General features: G+C 37.9%; 2 pseudogenes; one reads left to right on the top strand and one right to left on the bottom strand.

Moving 5' to 3' along the window:
* Positions 1–905: 905 nt before the first annotated feature.
* LOC127741537 (disease resistance protein RPV1-like) lies at positions 906–4,287 on the bottom strand (annotated as a pseudogene).
* Positions 4,288–6,261: 1,974 nt separating this feature from the next.
* On the top strand, positions 6,262–9,767 carry LOC110275668 (disease resistance protein RPV1-like; annotated as a pseudogene).
* The last annotated feature ends 4,708 nt before the right edge of the window (positions 9,768–14,475 follow it).

The raw sequence follows: 14,475 nt of genomic DNA, 5'->3' as shown, positions 1-14,475 counted from the left end.
TGGAGATACCAAGGTCGAATCTGTGTCCCAAGGGAAAGCGATCTCCAAAACAAGATCACGGAAGAATCCCATAAAGTCGATTTTACCATTCATCCTGGCATGACGAAGATGTACCATGATTTGAAGAAGATGTTTTGGTGGCCAGGGATGAAAAAGGATTTGGCTACGGTCGTGAATAAATGTCTGATTTGTCAGAAGGTAAAAATCGAGCATCAAAAACCCTCAGGGGTATTGCAACCCCTTGGCATCCCAGAATGGAAGTGGGAGGACATATCGATGGATTTCGTCATGGGACTACCTCGTACTCAAACAGGACGTGACGCCATATGGGTCATTGTGAACCGGCTTACAAAGACTGCCCATTTTCTACCAATCAAGGCGACCGACTCGTTAGAAAGACTAGCCACGCTATATATCAAAGAGATCGTGAGGTTACACGGGGTACCATCAACCATAGTCTCGGACAGAGACCCAAGATTCACCTCTAGGTTTTGGAGAGCATTGTAGAAGGCGTTTGGGACAAAGTTGTGCTTGAGCACATCATACCACCCGCAAACAGATGGACAAACGAAGAGGACCATCCAGACGTTGGAAGACATGTTACGAGCTTGTGTGCTAGACAGACCAGAAAAGTGGGAGAGTCACCTACCACTGATCGAGTTTGCTTACAACAACATTTACCATGGTAGCATCAGAATGGCACCATATGAGGCACTGTACGGGCGAAGATGCCAATCTCCTTTATGCTGGTATGGACCAGAAGAAAAGGGCTACTTAGGACCAGAATTAGTAAGACATACCACAGAAGATATCAAAAGGATAAGGGAAAGAATGTGCATCGCTCAAAGTCAACAAAAGAGTTACGCAGATCAATGAAGAAAATCCCTTGAATTTCAGGAGGGTAATCACGTGTTCCTAAAAATCACCCCCACCACCGGGGTAGGAAGGGCTCTTAAGGTACGGAAACTGAGCCCCCGGTACCTGGGTCCATTCCAAATCCTCCGACGTATAGGGAAGTCAGCATACCAGCTCGCCCTACCACCAAATCTATCGAGGCTACACAATGTGTTCCATGTGTCCCAACTCCAAAAATACCGGCACGATCCAACCCATGTGTTACAGCAAGAAGATGTAACACTCAAAGACGACCTGACTTTTGAACTACCAGCCATGAAGATTGTAGACGGAAGCACGAAGCAACTAAGGAACAAGACGATATGACTGGTAAAGGTGGCATGGGGTAGCGGCAATTCAAGGGACTACACATGGGAAAAGGAGGCAGACATGAGACAGAAGTTCCCGAACTTGTTTACAAGTAACGATCATGGTGAAGATTTTCTTTCCTCCCCAACAGTGGGGAAGTTAAAATAAGACCCCTAAAGTTATTTAACAACCCTCATCGACCAATTTCGGACCTAGAATTTGGGGACAAATTCTTTTCTTACGGGGGTGAATAAACACTTTTGAGATTATCTGTCTTGGAGAAATTCGAAAGCTCTACCAACTTTTGGGAATCTGTTAGATCTACTTCCTCTAAATTAACAAGATTCTGCAATGATGCAAATGGAAAAACCAAAATGGTAAACCATAATATGGGGTTAAAAAATCACACCCATCCATCAAACAAATGACAAAACATGCATTGAGTACAAACCTGAATCCCATCCCAAAGTCTTTTAAGTTTACTGTTCCGGATGCGAAGAGTAACAAGCTTCTCAGGACAAAAATTCAATGGCAGAGATGGCAAAGGGTAGCATCCCACTCCAAGTATCTTAATTTAGAAGGAAATGGCTTTAGTCCTACGGGAATATGCAGTTTATTTAATCTGCCATCACTTTCCGATGGGATATATAATTTGAGAAATATTAACTTAGGCATCTTTTTGAATGTATCAGCATTCAACTGTAGATCTGCTATTTGAGACATATCAAACACTATGCTTTCAATAGAATCAGTTCCCTGATAAACAAAAAAAGAAATGAATTAAATCAAATAAAATCAAGTAATATCAAAACATTGCCTCTAGGAATTCAACTAAACTATATCTCTGTTCTAACAAATTTTCTCCCAGAAAAGAGTGTGTGGCTTACTTTGTTGTTTCCCAAAACATCCCGAATATCATTAGAATCCCACAAGTGGCTACGATTTTCAGGATTTTCACTAGATTGTTGACAAACGATATCCCAACCTAATTCTTGGATCAAGTCATGCATCTACACACAATTATGAGATATAGCTATTAAAGCTCTATCAAGAAGGGATCTCATGCCAATAGCCGCATACAAGCCACAACTGTCTAATAGATTAACTACGTATTCTACAAGTTCTCCCTTAAAAAAACATGCGATGTCTAGAAAAATTTGATTTGCCTCATCATCTAATCCATCATAACTCAATCTTAAAATATTCTGAATTTCTGGATCTGGTGTCTTCTCAAGCTTACTCAATGCACTATGCCATTCAGTTTTACTCTTTGAATGAAGAAAAGAACCCAATGCTATTAAGGCTAGTGGGATGCCTTTGCAACAGCCAACCGCTTTCCATGATAGCTCCTCGTATCCAAGTTGTAGATAGTCTTCATTGAATGCAATCAAACTAAACAGTTTAAATGATTCATGAGAATCTAATATCTTCATCTCATATATTGTTTCAACCGTTGGAACCAGCACATTTTTGTCTCTAGCTGTGATAATGATCTTACTACCTGCGCCACACCATTGAAGCTTCTGAACCAAGTAATCTAATTGCTCTAAACTACTCACGTCATCAAGAACTATGAAATTTCTTTGTTTGCTTACCCTGTTCTCAACAAAAACGGATTTTCCTATTTTTTTCCAAAATTTTTCCTGTAAGAGCTCCAAATAAAGTCGACGACGTAACTCAGTTAATCCATAGTTTCCTGATCTTTCTCGTACATTTTCTAAGTATCAGGAGCCTTCAAACGTATAAGAATATTTCTCAAATATAATTCTTGCTAGATTTGTTTTTCCTATACCCCATATGCCACAAATTCCAATCATTCTGAATTCAACAGATTCACTTAATAGTGATTCTACCTTTTCAAGATTTTCACTAATGCCAACGAGACTTTTACTATCATTGGGTGGGTAATGGTCAATCAGCTTCTGCAAAATATCTTTGATAATATTTTGAATGAATTCAATTTCGTCCCTACAATATGAAGGAAGAGGAAAGGAGAGGGGGTCAAGACATAACATTAGGAGCAGTGTAACACGATCGTCAACAAAATTGAACAAAAAGGGGTTCCTTAACTCAATAAACGCATACTTACCTATAAGAACGGGAGTCCAAGCCTTCTAAATTTGCTACTGCAGTGAGAGCTTCCCTCCACTTCTGAACCTCCGCCTTCTTGTTATTCTGCAAGTGTTTTTTAAACGCTTCATTGTAACTTCCTAGCTGATATCTTACATGTGATGGATAAACGTTGTAGAAGACAGGTATAACAAGCCGTCCAAATTCTTTCTTGCACTCCATTATTTTAACTAGTTCTTGCAAGCACCACTTTGAGGATGCGTAGTTCTCTGAGAATACAACAAGAAAAAGGCAAGACTCTTCAATTGCTCTGAGGAGGAGGGACGTGACCGAATATCCTTCGTGAAGCAAGTCATCAGTGTATGTAACTATCTGCTTTTGGGATAGGGCTTTGAAAAGATGGGAAGTGAAGCTTGCGCGTGTATCCTCACCTCTGAAGCTGATGAAAACATCATACTGTAAAGCAGGTAACGGATTATTCAAATGGGAAGAACCGAAATCTTCGACCAGTCGATTCACTTTTGGATCCGAATCCAACACCCGGTCTAAGGTATTAAAATTATTAACCGGTGGCAGATCTTGGAACTTCACCGGCGTAATTTGCGGAGGAACAACAGCACCACCGTTGACTTTGGATTTCAGTTTAGCTGGGAAAGGTTGGGTGGACGCAAAATCAGGACCGTTACCAGGGAAGATGAATAATCTCATCCGAGCAGTTTTAGGAGAATTTCTGTAGAGGTTATCATACTCAAGCATCAGGCTGTTTAGGCCGCTGTCGCTGCTGACGGATATTAGGGCGTCGAAGTCATCGCCGGGGAGCTGATACTTGAAGTGGATGTCACCGGCGGCGTCAAAGAGGGCGGAGAGTTCGGCGAGCATGGCGGTGAAGTTGATTCCACGGTTAACGTAGTGGAGCTTGTTGTGGCCGCCGACGTAGGAGATCTTCTTATCGTTGGGGCGGTGGTGGATCTCGCTGCCATAGCTGCAGAGAAACTTCACGTCGTAATTCTCCATGTTTTGAACTTTTCTTTCTGCGTTTGGAGTTTGTAATCAGAAGGAGTGTTAGCAATGAAAATTGATAAAATAACTTCTTTTTAATTTCGCTATCGGCAACGAAATTATTTCATCGATTTCCATTGCTAACGCTTCTTCTGATTATAAACTCCAAACGCAGAAAGAAAAGGTTAGAACATGGAGAATTATGTCATGAAGTTTCTCTGCAGCTATGGCCGCGAGATCCACCACCGCTCCAATGACAAGAAGATCTCCTACGTCGGCGGCCACAACAAGCTCCACTACGTTAACCGTGGAATCGACTTCACCGCCATGCTTGCCGAACTCTCCGCCCTCTTTGACGCCGCCAGTGACATCCACTTCAAGTATCAGCTCCCCGGCGATGACTTCGACGCCCTAATATCCGTCACCAGCGACAGCGAGTAACAACCACCCCTTATAGAAACAAAATTAAATTCGAAATTTAAAAATCAGTTAGGAGATAGGCTTAGAATTTTGAATTTTCTGGATAGAAATCCAGTAACCACCCTCCATTTGAAATTAAAATTATCCCAACCACCCTATCCCCAAATGTATATAAATAGGGGTGCACTTATAGGTAGAAAATCACTCCTCTCAAATACTAATCCTCTCCCTTCTCTCTCTACAAAAAAAATATATTCTGTGTGCAAACACAAGAGGAAAGCTCAAAAGAAGCGTTAGAAAAAAGAGTAGAGAATTATATTTTTCTTACTCTTATATTGGCATGTAGTATGCTCTATTTTATTTCCTTTCCATTCATGCATGGCTACCGTCCTTTTATGTGTCTTACGGCATTAATGATCCTTTACTTATCTTTCATCCACATTGATCATGATTATTTCTTATGTTAATTATGTCCTCTTGATTCATATCCCATAATTTTCTATGCGCATTTACATGACCTTTTATACCACCATATTATTATTCCTTTAATGTTGAGAGTACATGTCCCTTTATAATGTTTTATTTAATCACCCTAATTTTTTATGTGCATTTACATGACCTTTTATACAACCATATTATTATTCCTTTAATGTTGAGAGTACATGTCCCTTTATAATATTTTATTTAATCACCCTAATTTTACTATGTGCATTTACATGACCTTTTATTCCATTATATTATGATTATCTTTTTAATGTTAAGAGTACATGTTTTTTTATGTCTTATTTAATATACCCATTCTTACTATATGCACTTAGAGTATATTTTATACATTATATTATTAATATCTTCTAAGGGTCAAGAGTACATGTTTCCTTATAATTGATTTATTCAACTAATTAATATCCCCTATTTTATTACGTGGAATTATATTAACTTTTATACCATTAGATTAATAATATTTCTTTGAGTTAAGAGTACATGTCCCCTTATAACTATTTCATTTAACTATTTAAAATATCCTATTTTTCTATGTAATGGACATTTGTACGATATTTTATATTATTAATATCCCTCTAGGACCGAGAGTACCTGCTTTGCATCCTATTCAACATGCTTATTTTATCATAGTATATGTCCTCCCCCTCTTGCATGATCTATTCTTGCATGAATCTCTTCTTGTGTATGCCTAAATAACCCTAATTGTAAATTAAACTGAGGGAATGATCCTTCGGTAAGGGAAGGTGACCCCCAAAGACAAGATATCGAGATGATTCCTTGGTAAGGGAAGGTGATCGCTAAGACATTTTAAGATTTATTTATGAACATGTCGATGTTTCATATGTTACTGTTCTTCTATTTTTTTCTATGTGCTTTCCTTTTTACCTATGTGCTTTACAAGCAAGAATCATATTACATGACATGTCGTACGACTCTTTTTAAAATTCCACACGTGGGCTGGAGATAGGCATGGAGGTGTTGCATAGCACTCCTACTGAGACCTTAGGTTCTCATCCCTTTTCTTTTTCCATACTATCTCCAGAGGAACATGGCACGGCGGATAGAGCGATGCAGTGCCCCCCGAAGGTAACTTCTGAGTATAACCCCTCGAAGCAAGCGTGGGTAGTTACGACCACTACTACCGTGCTCCAAACCATCTACTTAGGTCGAGAGTTCGTGGAGAAAGAATCCCAACTGCCCGTCGTCACCTTCCTAGATAAGAACGCTTCAGCATTCAAGAAACGGTCATCCGAAGTGGTGCATCTCGAATCAGATTCTGAGACGGAGGAAGAAGAATCCAACAACCCTGACCAGGAGGAAGACGCCATGGAGGAGGATCCAGAGGAGGAGTCGAATCCTTGCGAAAGTCCAAAGGTGGAATACATACCCTATTCACCCACCTCGACACCCCGTCGAGTCTTAGTTCATCCCACACCAAGGAACCGGATCTTCACTGCACGGAAAGGTGTTGGAGGAAGATCACTGGTACCCCGATTCATGAATAACTGAAGGGTCTCGATCAAGGATAGGATAGGACACAAGTATGGGAGCTTCTTCGATGAAATTAGTTAGGACGTATTAGTTTCTTTAATTACCTTTAAGCATTTTATTTTGAACCATACTCATGGATAAGTTATTATTCAATTCCATCATTTTAGTGCTACTCGTTTTCCCCCTTCACGCGCACTCCACCCTCCCTTGCATGACGATTTAGTCCATTTTCTATCTCTATCAAGTGTGGCACCTTATTTAAAGACCTTCATGGATAGGATATAACCTAGGGTGTTACACAGCGGCCTAAACAGCCTGATGCTTGAGTATGATAACCTCTACAGAGATTCCCCTAAAACCGCTCGGATGAGATTATTCATCTTCCCTGGTAACGGTCTTGATTCTGCGTCCACCCAACCTTTCCCAGCTAAACTGAAATCCAAAGTAAACGGCGGTGCTATTGTTCCTTCGTAAATTACACCGGTGAAGTTCCAAGATCTGCCACCGGTTAACAATTTTAATACCTCAGACCAGGTGTTGGATTCGGATCCAAAAGTGAATCAACCGGTCAAAGATTCTGGTTCTTCTCATTTGAATAGTCCGTTACCTGCTTTACAGTATGATGTTTTCATCAGCTTCAGAGGTGAGGATACACGCGCAAGCTTCACTTCCCATCTTTTCAAAGCCCTGTCCCAAAAGTAGATAGTTACACACACTGATGACTTGCTTCACGAAGGAGATTCGATCACGTCCCTCCTCCTCAGAGCAATTGAAGAGTCTTGCCTTTTGCTTGTTGTATTCTCAGAGAACTACGCATCCTCAAAGTGGTACTTGTAAGAACAGGTTAAAATAATGGAGTGCAAGAAAGAATTTGGATAGCTTGTTATACCTGTCTTCTACAACGTTGATCCATCACATGTAAGGTATCAACTAGGAAGTTCCAATGAAGCGTTTAAAAAACACTTGCAGAATAACAAGAAAGCGGAGGTTCAAAAGTGGAGGGAAGCTCTCACTGCAGCAACAAATTTAGAAGGCTTGGACTCCCATTCTTATAGGTAAGTATGCATTTATTGAGTTAAGGAACCCCTTTTTGTTCAATTTTGTTGACGATCGTGTTACACTGCTCCTAATGTTATGTCTTGACCCCCTCCCCTTTCCTCTTCCTTCATATTTTAGGGACGAAATTGAATTTATTCAGAATATTGTCAAAGATGTTTTGCAGAAGCTGATTGACCATTACCCACCCAATGATAGTAAAAGTCTCATTGGCATTAGTAAAAATCTTGAAAAGGTAGAATCACTATTAAGTGAATCTGTTGAAGTCAGAATTATTGGAATTTGTGGCATAGGGGGTATAGGAAAAATAACTCTAGCAAGACTTATATTTGAGAAATATTCTTATACGTTTGAAGGCTCCTGCTTCTTAAAAAATGTACGAGAAAGATCAAGAAACTATGGACTAACTGAGTTACGTCGTCGACTTTATTTGGAGCTCTTACAGGGAAAATTTGGCAAAATAACACAGGAAAATCCACTTTTGTTGAGGACAGGGTAAGCAAACAAAGAAATTTTATAGTTCTTGATGACGTGAGTAGTTTAGAGCAATTAGATTACCTGGTTCAGAAGCTTCAATGGTGTGGCGCAGGTAGTAAGATCATTATCACAGCTAGAGACAAAAATGTGCTGGTTCCAACGGTTGAAACAATATATCAGATGAAGATATTAGATTCTCATGAATCATTTAAACTGTTTAGTTTGAATGCATTCAATGAAGACTATCCACAAATTGGATACGAGGAGCTATCATGGAAAGCGGTTGGTTGTTGCAAAGGCATCCCACTAGCCTTAATAGCATTGGGTTCTTTTCTTCATTCAAAGAGTAAAACTGAATGGCATAGTGCATTACAAAAGCTTGAGAAGACACCAGATCCAGAAATTCAGAATATTTTAAGATTGAGTTATGATGGATTAGATGATGAGGCAAAACAAATTTTTCTAGACATCGCATGTTTTTTAAGGGAGAGCTTGTAGAATACGTAGTTAATCTGTTAGACAGTTGTGGCTTGTATGCAGCTATTGGCATGAGATCCCTTCTTGATAGAGCTTTAATAGCTATATCTCATAATTGTGTGCGGATGCATGACTTGATCCAAGAATTAGGTTGGGATATCGTTTGTCAACAATCTAGTGAAAATCCTGAAAATCGTAGCCACTTGTGGGATTCTAATGATATTCGGGATGTTTTGGGAAACAACAAAGTAAGCCACACACTCTTTTCTGGGAGAAAATTTGTTAGAACAGAGATATAGTTTAGTTGAATTCCTAGAGGCAATGTTTTGATATTACTTGATTTCATTTGATTTAATTCATTTCTTTTTTTATTTATCAGGGAACTGATTCTATTGAAAGCATAGTGTTTGATATGTCTCAAATAGCAGATCTACAGTTGAATGCTGATACATTCAAAAAGATGCCTAAGTTAATATTTCTCAAATTATATATCCCATCGAAAAGTAATGGCAAATTAAATAAACTGCAGCTTCCCGTAGGACTAAAGCCATTTCCTTCTAAATTAAGATACTTGGAGTGGGATGCCTACCCTTTGCCATCTCTGCCATTGAATTTTTGTCCTGAGAAGCTTGTTACTCTTCGCTTCTGGAACATTAAACTTAAAAGACTTTGGGATGGGGTTCAGGTTTGTACACAATGCATGTTTTGTCATTTGTTTGATGGATGGGTGTGATTTTTTAACCCCATATTATGGTTTACCATTTTGGTTTTTCCATTTGCATCATTGCAGAATCTTGTTAATTTAGAGGAAGTAGATCTAACAGATTCCCAAAAGTTGGTGGAGCTTCCGGATTTCTCCAAGACAGATAATCTCAAATGTGTTTATTCATCTCAAAACTCTTTCATCTTGAATATAATGCTCTTGATATATTTGGAAATAATTATTTATCATGGATATAGATGTTGAAATCCATCTTGATTCAATGGATCTTGAAGATATCATTGAGGCTGAAAATAATACATCCCAGAAGGATAAAAGTCAAGGCCATGATTTTCCTTCATCGTCATCTTGACAAATGATTGAAAAATGAATATCACACATTAAAAGATCTTGCAGATCTGTGGAAAGACTTTGAAGAAAGGTACAATCATGTGATACTTCTTCAAGCGCGATATGTTAGGAAAAACTTTCTTGACCTTCCATGTCTCGAATGTGCTCCTGCAACAGCAATATCGAGAAAAAGAATTTAAAAATATTCTGAGTTAATTTCTTGCTGTCTTGTTGCTGAACGCAACAATGAGTTACTTTTAAGGAATCATGAAGCGCGCCCAGTTGGTGCCGCCCCATTTCCTGAAGTAAATGCGGCAATTAACCCCAGAAGAGGTAAATGGCAAGATTTTGATAACAAGAAAAATTATGGAAGGAAAAGAAATTATGTTCACAAGAAAGATCTCACCAGAAGTGGGATAAAGAAAGAAATAATGGGCAAAGTATATCAATTGAGGATAAATATTTATGTTGTGGTGGAAAGGGCCATTGGTCACGTACCTGTCGTACCCCAAGGTACCTAGCTGGAGGAACAAAATTCATAATAAATGATGCACTATTGTCTACCAAGTCTCGAAGAAACTTGTTGAGCTTTAAAGATATTCACCGAAATGGATATCATATTGAGACTATGAATGAGGAAAATCATGAGTACTTATGTATCACAACTCATGATTCAAATAAGAAAGTTATATTAGAAAAGTTGCCCTTACTTTCATCTGGGTTATATTATACCAAGATTAGTGCAATTGAATCACATGCCATTGTAAACCAGAAGTTTTCTAGCCCAAATGAATTCATAACTTGGCATAATAGATTGGGTCATCCGGGAACAACCATGATGAGGAGAATTATTGAAAACTCTCATGGACATTCACTAAAGAACCAGAAGATTCTTAAAACTAGTGAATTTTGTTGTGCTGCATGTTTTCAGGGAAAGTTAATTTTAAGGCCATCACCAGCAAAGATTGGATTTGAGTCCCCTGAATTCCTAGAAAGGATTCAAGGTGATATATGTGGACCTATTTATCCACCATTTCGAGATGGTCACATGTGTGCTTATTGTCTTCTCACAACCTAGCATTTGCGAGATTACTGGCTCAAATTATTCTATTAAAAGCACAATTTCCAGAAAATCCAATCAAAGCAATTCGCCTTGATAATGCTGGTGAATTTACTTCCCAAGCTTTTGATGCTTATTGTATGGCTAATGGAATAAGTGTTGAACATCCAGTAGCTTATGTTCACACACAAAATGGGTTAGCAGAATCACTTATTAAACGCCTCCAATTGATTGCTAGACCCTTGCTTATGAGAACAAATCTCCCAACCTCGGTTTGGGGGCATGCTATTTTACATGCCGCAGCACTTATTCGTTTGAGGCCAACGAGTTACCATCAGTTCTCTCCTATGCAATTAGCTTTTGGCCAGCAGCCAAATGTCTCCCATTTAAGAATATTTGGGTGTATGATATATGTTCCCATTGCACCACCAAATCGCACCAAAATGGGACCCAAAAAAAATTGGGGATATATGTTGGATATGATTCTCCCTCTATAGTGAGGTATCTTGAGATATAAACGGGAGATGTATTTAAAGCCCGGTTTGCAGATTGTCATTTTGATGAATCAAAATTTTCAACATTACGGAGAGAGAATAAGCTTTCTGAAAAGGAACTTAATTGGAATGCATCATCGTTGATGCATTTAAATCCTCGATCAGGGCAATGTGAACTAGAAGTTCAAAAGATTATACATTTGCAAAGAATAGCAAATGAATTGCCTGATGCATTTTCCGATACAAAGAAGATAACCAAATCTTATATACCAGCGGAAAATGCCCTAATTCGAATTGATGTCCCAGTAAGACAAGTAGCCACTGAAGCAAATTCACGCCAGAAGCGTGGCAGGGCAGAAAATGCCCCAATTCGAATTGATGTCCCAGTAGGGCAAATAGCCACTGAAGCAAATACACGCCAAAAGCGTGGCAGGCTTGTCGGTTCCAAAGATAAAAATCCTCGAAAGAGAAAATAGGTAAATACTATTCCTGTTGAAAAAGACATAGTAAAGACACATGCAGTTGTCCAAAATTCTGATATAATTTTAACGCCAGAAAACATTCAGGTACCTGAAAATTATGAAAATGATGAGATCTCGATAAATTATATCTTTACAGGAGAGAAATGGGACCGAAATAAGACAATTGTCAATGAAATATTTGCATATAATGTGGCATTAAATATCATGCATGAAGTAAGGATCTTGAGCCAAGATCAGTCAAAGAATGTCGACAAAGGAATGATTGGCCAAAATGGAAAGAAGCCATGAAGGCTGAATTAGACTCACTTGCAAAACATGAAGTCTTTGGACCTGTAGTCCGTACACCTGAAGATGTAAAACCTGTTGGATACCGATGGGTATTTGTGAGAAAACGAAATGAGAAAAATGAAGTTGTGCGCTACAAAGCCCGACTTATGGCACAAGGTTTTTCACAAAGGCCCGGTATAGATTATGAAGAAACGTATTCCCCAGTAGTGGATGCGATAATATTGCATTATTTCATCAATTTATCTGAATATCATAAACTGCATATGCATTTAATGGATGTGGTAATAGCCTATTTATATGGCTCATTAGATCGGGATGTCTATATGAAAGTCCCTGAAGGACTAAAGATGTCTAAACCATTCAATGAATTTTTGCAGTGGTTATACTCAGTTAAATTGCAAAGATCTTTATACGGTCTAAAGTAATCTGGACGAATGTGGTATAATCGTCTTACTGAGTATCTGGCCAAAAACAGATTCAAGAATGATGATATCTGCCCATGTGTTTTCATAAAGAAAACTGCATATGGATTCATTATAATTGCTGTGTACGTTGATGATTTAAATATCATTGGGACTCCTGAAGAGATTCCAACAATTATAAAAACTCTAAAAGAAGAGTTTGAGATGAAAGATCTTGGAGGACTAAATTTTTTCTCGGCCTGCAGATCGAGCATACAAAAAATGGAATCTTTATTCATCAAACAACATACACAGAAAAATCTTGAAAAGATTTTATATGGATAAGTCACATCCTTTGAGTACCCCAATGATCGTAAGATCTTTGGATGTGGAAAATGATCAATTCCGTCCTAAAGAAGAGAACGAAGATATCCTTGGTCCTAAAGTACCATATCTTAGTGCCATTGGAGCGCTGATATACCTTGCCAATAATACGCAACCTGACATATCATTCGCGGTGAATTTACTAGCAAGATATAGTTCCTCTCCAATCAGAAGACATTAGAGTGGAATCAAACAGATCTTTCGATATCTTCATGGAACGGTTGATATGGGATTGTTTTATCCCTATGAATCCAAGTCACAATTAGTTGGCTATGCAGATGCTGGATATTTGTCTGATCCACATAAAGGGAGATCTCAAACAGGATACCTATTCACATATGGTGGTACAGCTATATCATGGAGGTCCACGAAACAGACAATAGCAGCAACCTCCTCTAATCATGCTGAAATACTAGCAATTCATGAAGCTAGTCGCGAGTGTTTTTAGCTGAGGAGCCTGATTCAATATATTCTGTCATCATGTGGATTGATTGATCATAAGATAGCTCCAACTGTCCTGTTTGAAGATAATACAGCATGCATTGCTCAACTTAAAGGCGGATACATCAAAGGTGATAGAACAAAGCATATTTCTCCCAAATTCTTCTTCACTCATAATCTTCAAAATCAAGGAACAATTGATATCCAACAAATCCGCTCAAGTGATAATCTGGCAGATTTATTTACAGAGTCACTCCCAAAATCCTCCTTTGAAAGATTGGTACATGAGATTGGGATGCGCCGATTTTGAGACATTAAATGATATCGACAAGAGGGGGAGACTGTACTCTTTTTTCCTTGGTCAGGTTTTTTCCCATTGAATTTTTCTTGACAAGGTTTTTAATGAGGTAGTCCCCATCACTAAAGGATATTGTACTCTTTTTCCTTCACTAAGGTTTTTTTCCACTGGGTTTTTCTTTAGTAAGGTTTTAACGAGGCAATAATCTTAAATGGCCATCCAAGGGGGAGTGTTGCGATAAGAATAATGTGATGACCATAGGTGGCTCATCTTTTCCCATATTGAAATGCTAAGTTTCCAAAGTCATTACATTTAATGATAGTAAAAAATGAAGCCTCATTTCATGTATAAATAGAGGTTGAACCTCAGTGTATAACACACATCAATAACAATAATCTTCTCTCTCTATTATCTATATACGAAACTTCTCTCTCTCTCTCCCTCTTTCTCTCTTTCATACGCTACTACTATACATATATTAATATATATATTAATCATCTCCTTTATAATAGTAATTGTAGTAAATATTACTATTAAAGTTATCTAATTATATTCTATATTTTATATTTATTACCTCTTTCTTATTTATTTATTTAGTTATTTGATAACACCAACAACAGATTTTATCAATTATTAATAATATATAATACAAATGATATACAACGGGAATTCTAATTCTACCTGTCTATCACCCTCACATGAATTTAAATATTTTTAAAAATTAATTAGAATTTATAATGTAATAACGTTAATTATATTTAAAATTTATATAATTTTTTTACTATTTTGTATTTTATTTTATATTAAATAAGAGAGATCTCATAAAAAAAAAAAAAAAAAATAAAAAAAAAAAAGAGAAGAATCACGTTCAAGTCAAAAAAC

This window comes from Arachis duranensis, chromosome 9 (genome assembly GCF_000817695.3).
Source record: "Arachis duranensis cultivar V14167 chromosome 9, aradu.V14167.gnm2.J7QH, whole genome shotgun sequence".
In the NCBI taxonomy this organism is placed as follows: Eukaryota; Viridiplantae; Streptophyta; class Magnoliopsida; order Fabales; family Fabaceae; genus Arachis; species Arachis duranensis.
This window is presented reverse-complemented; position numbering and strand designations above follow the sequence as displayed.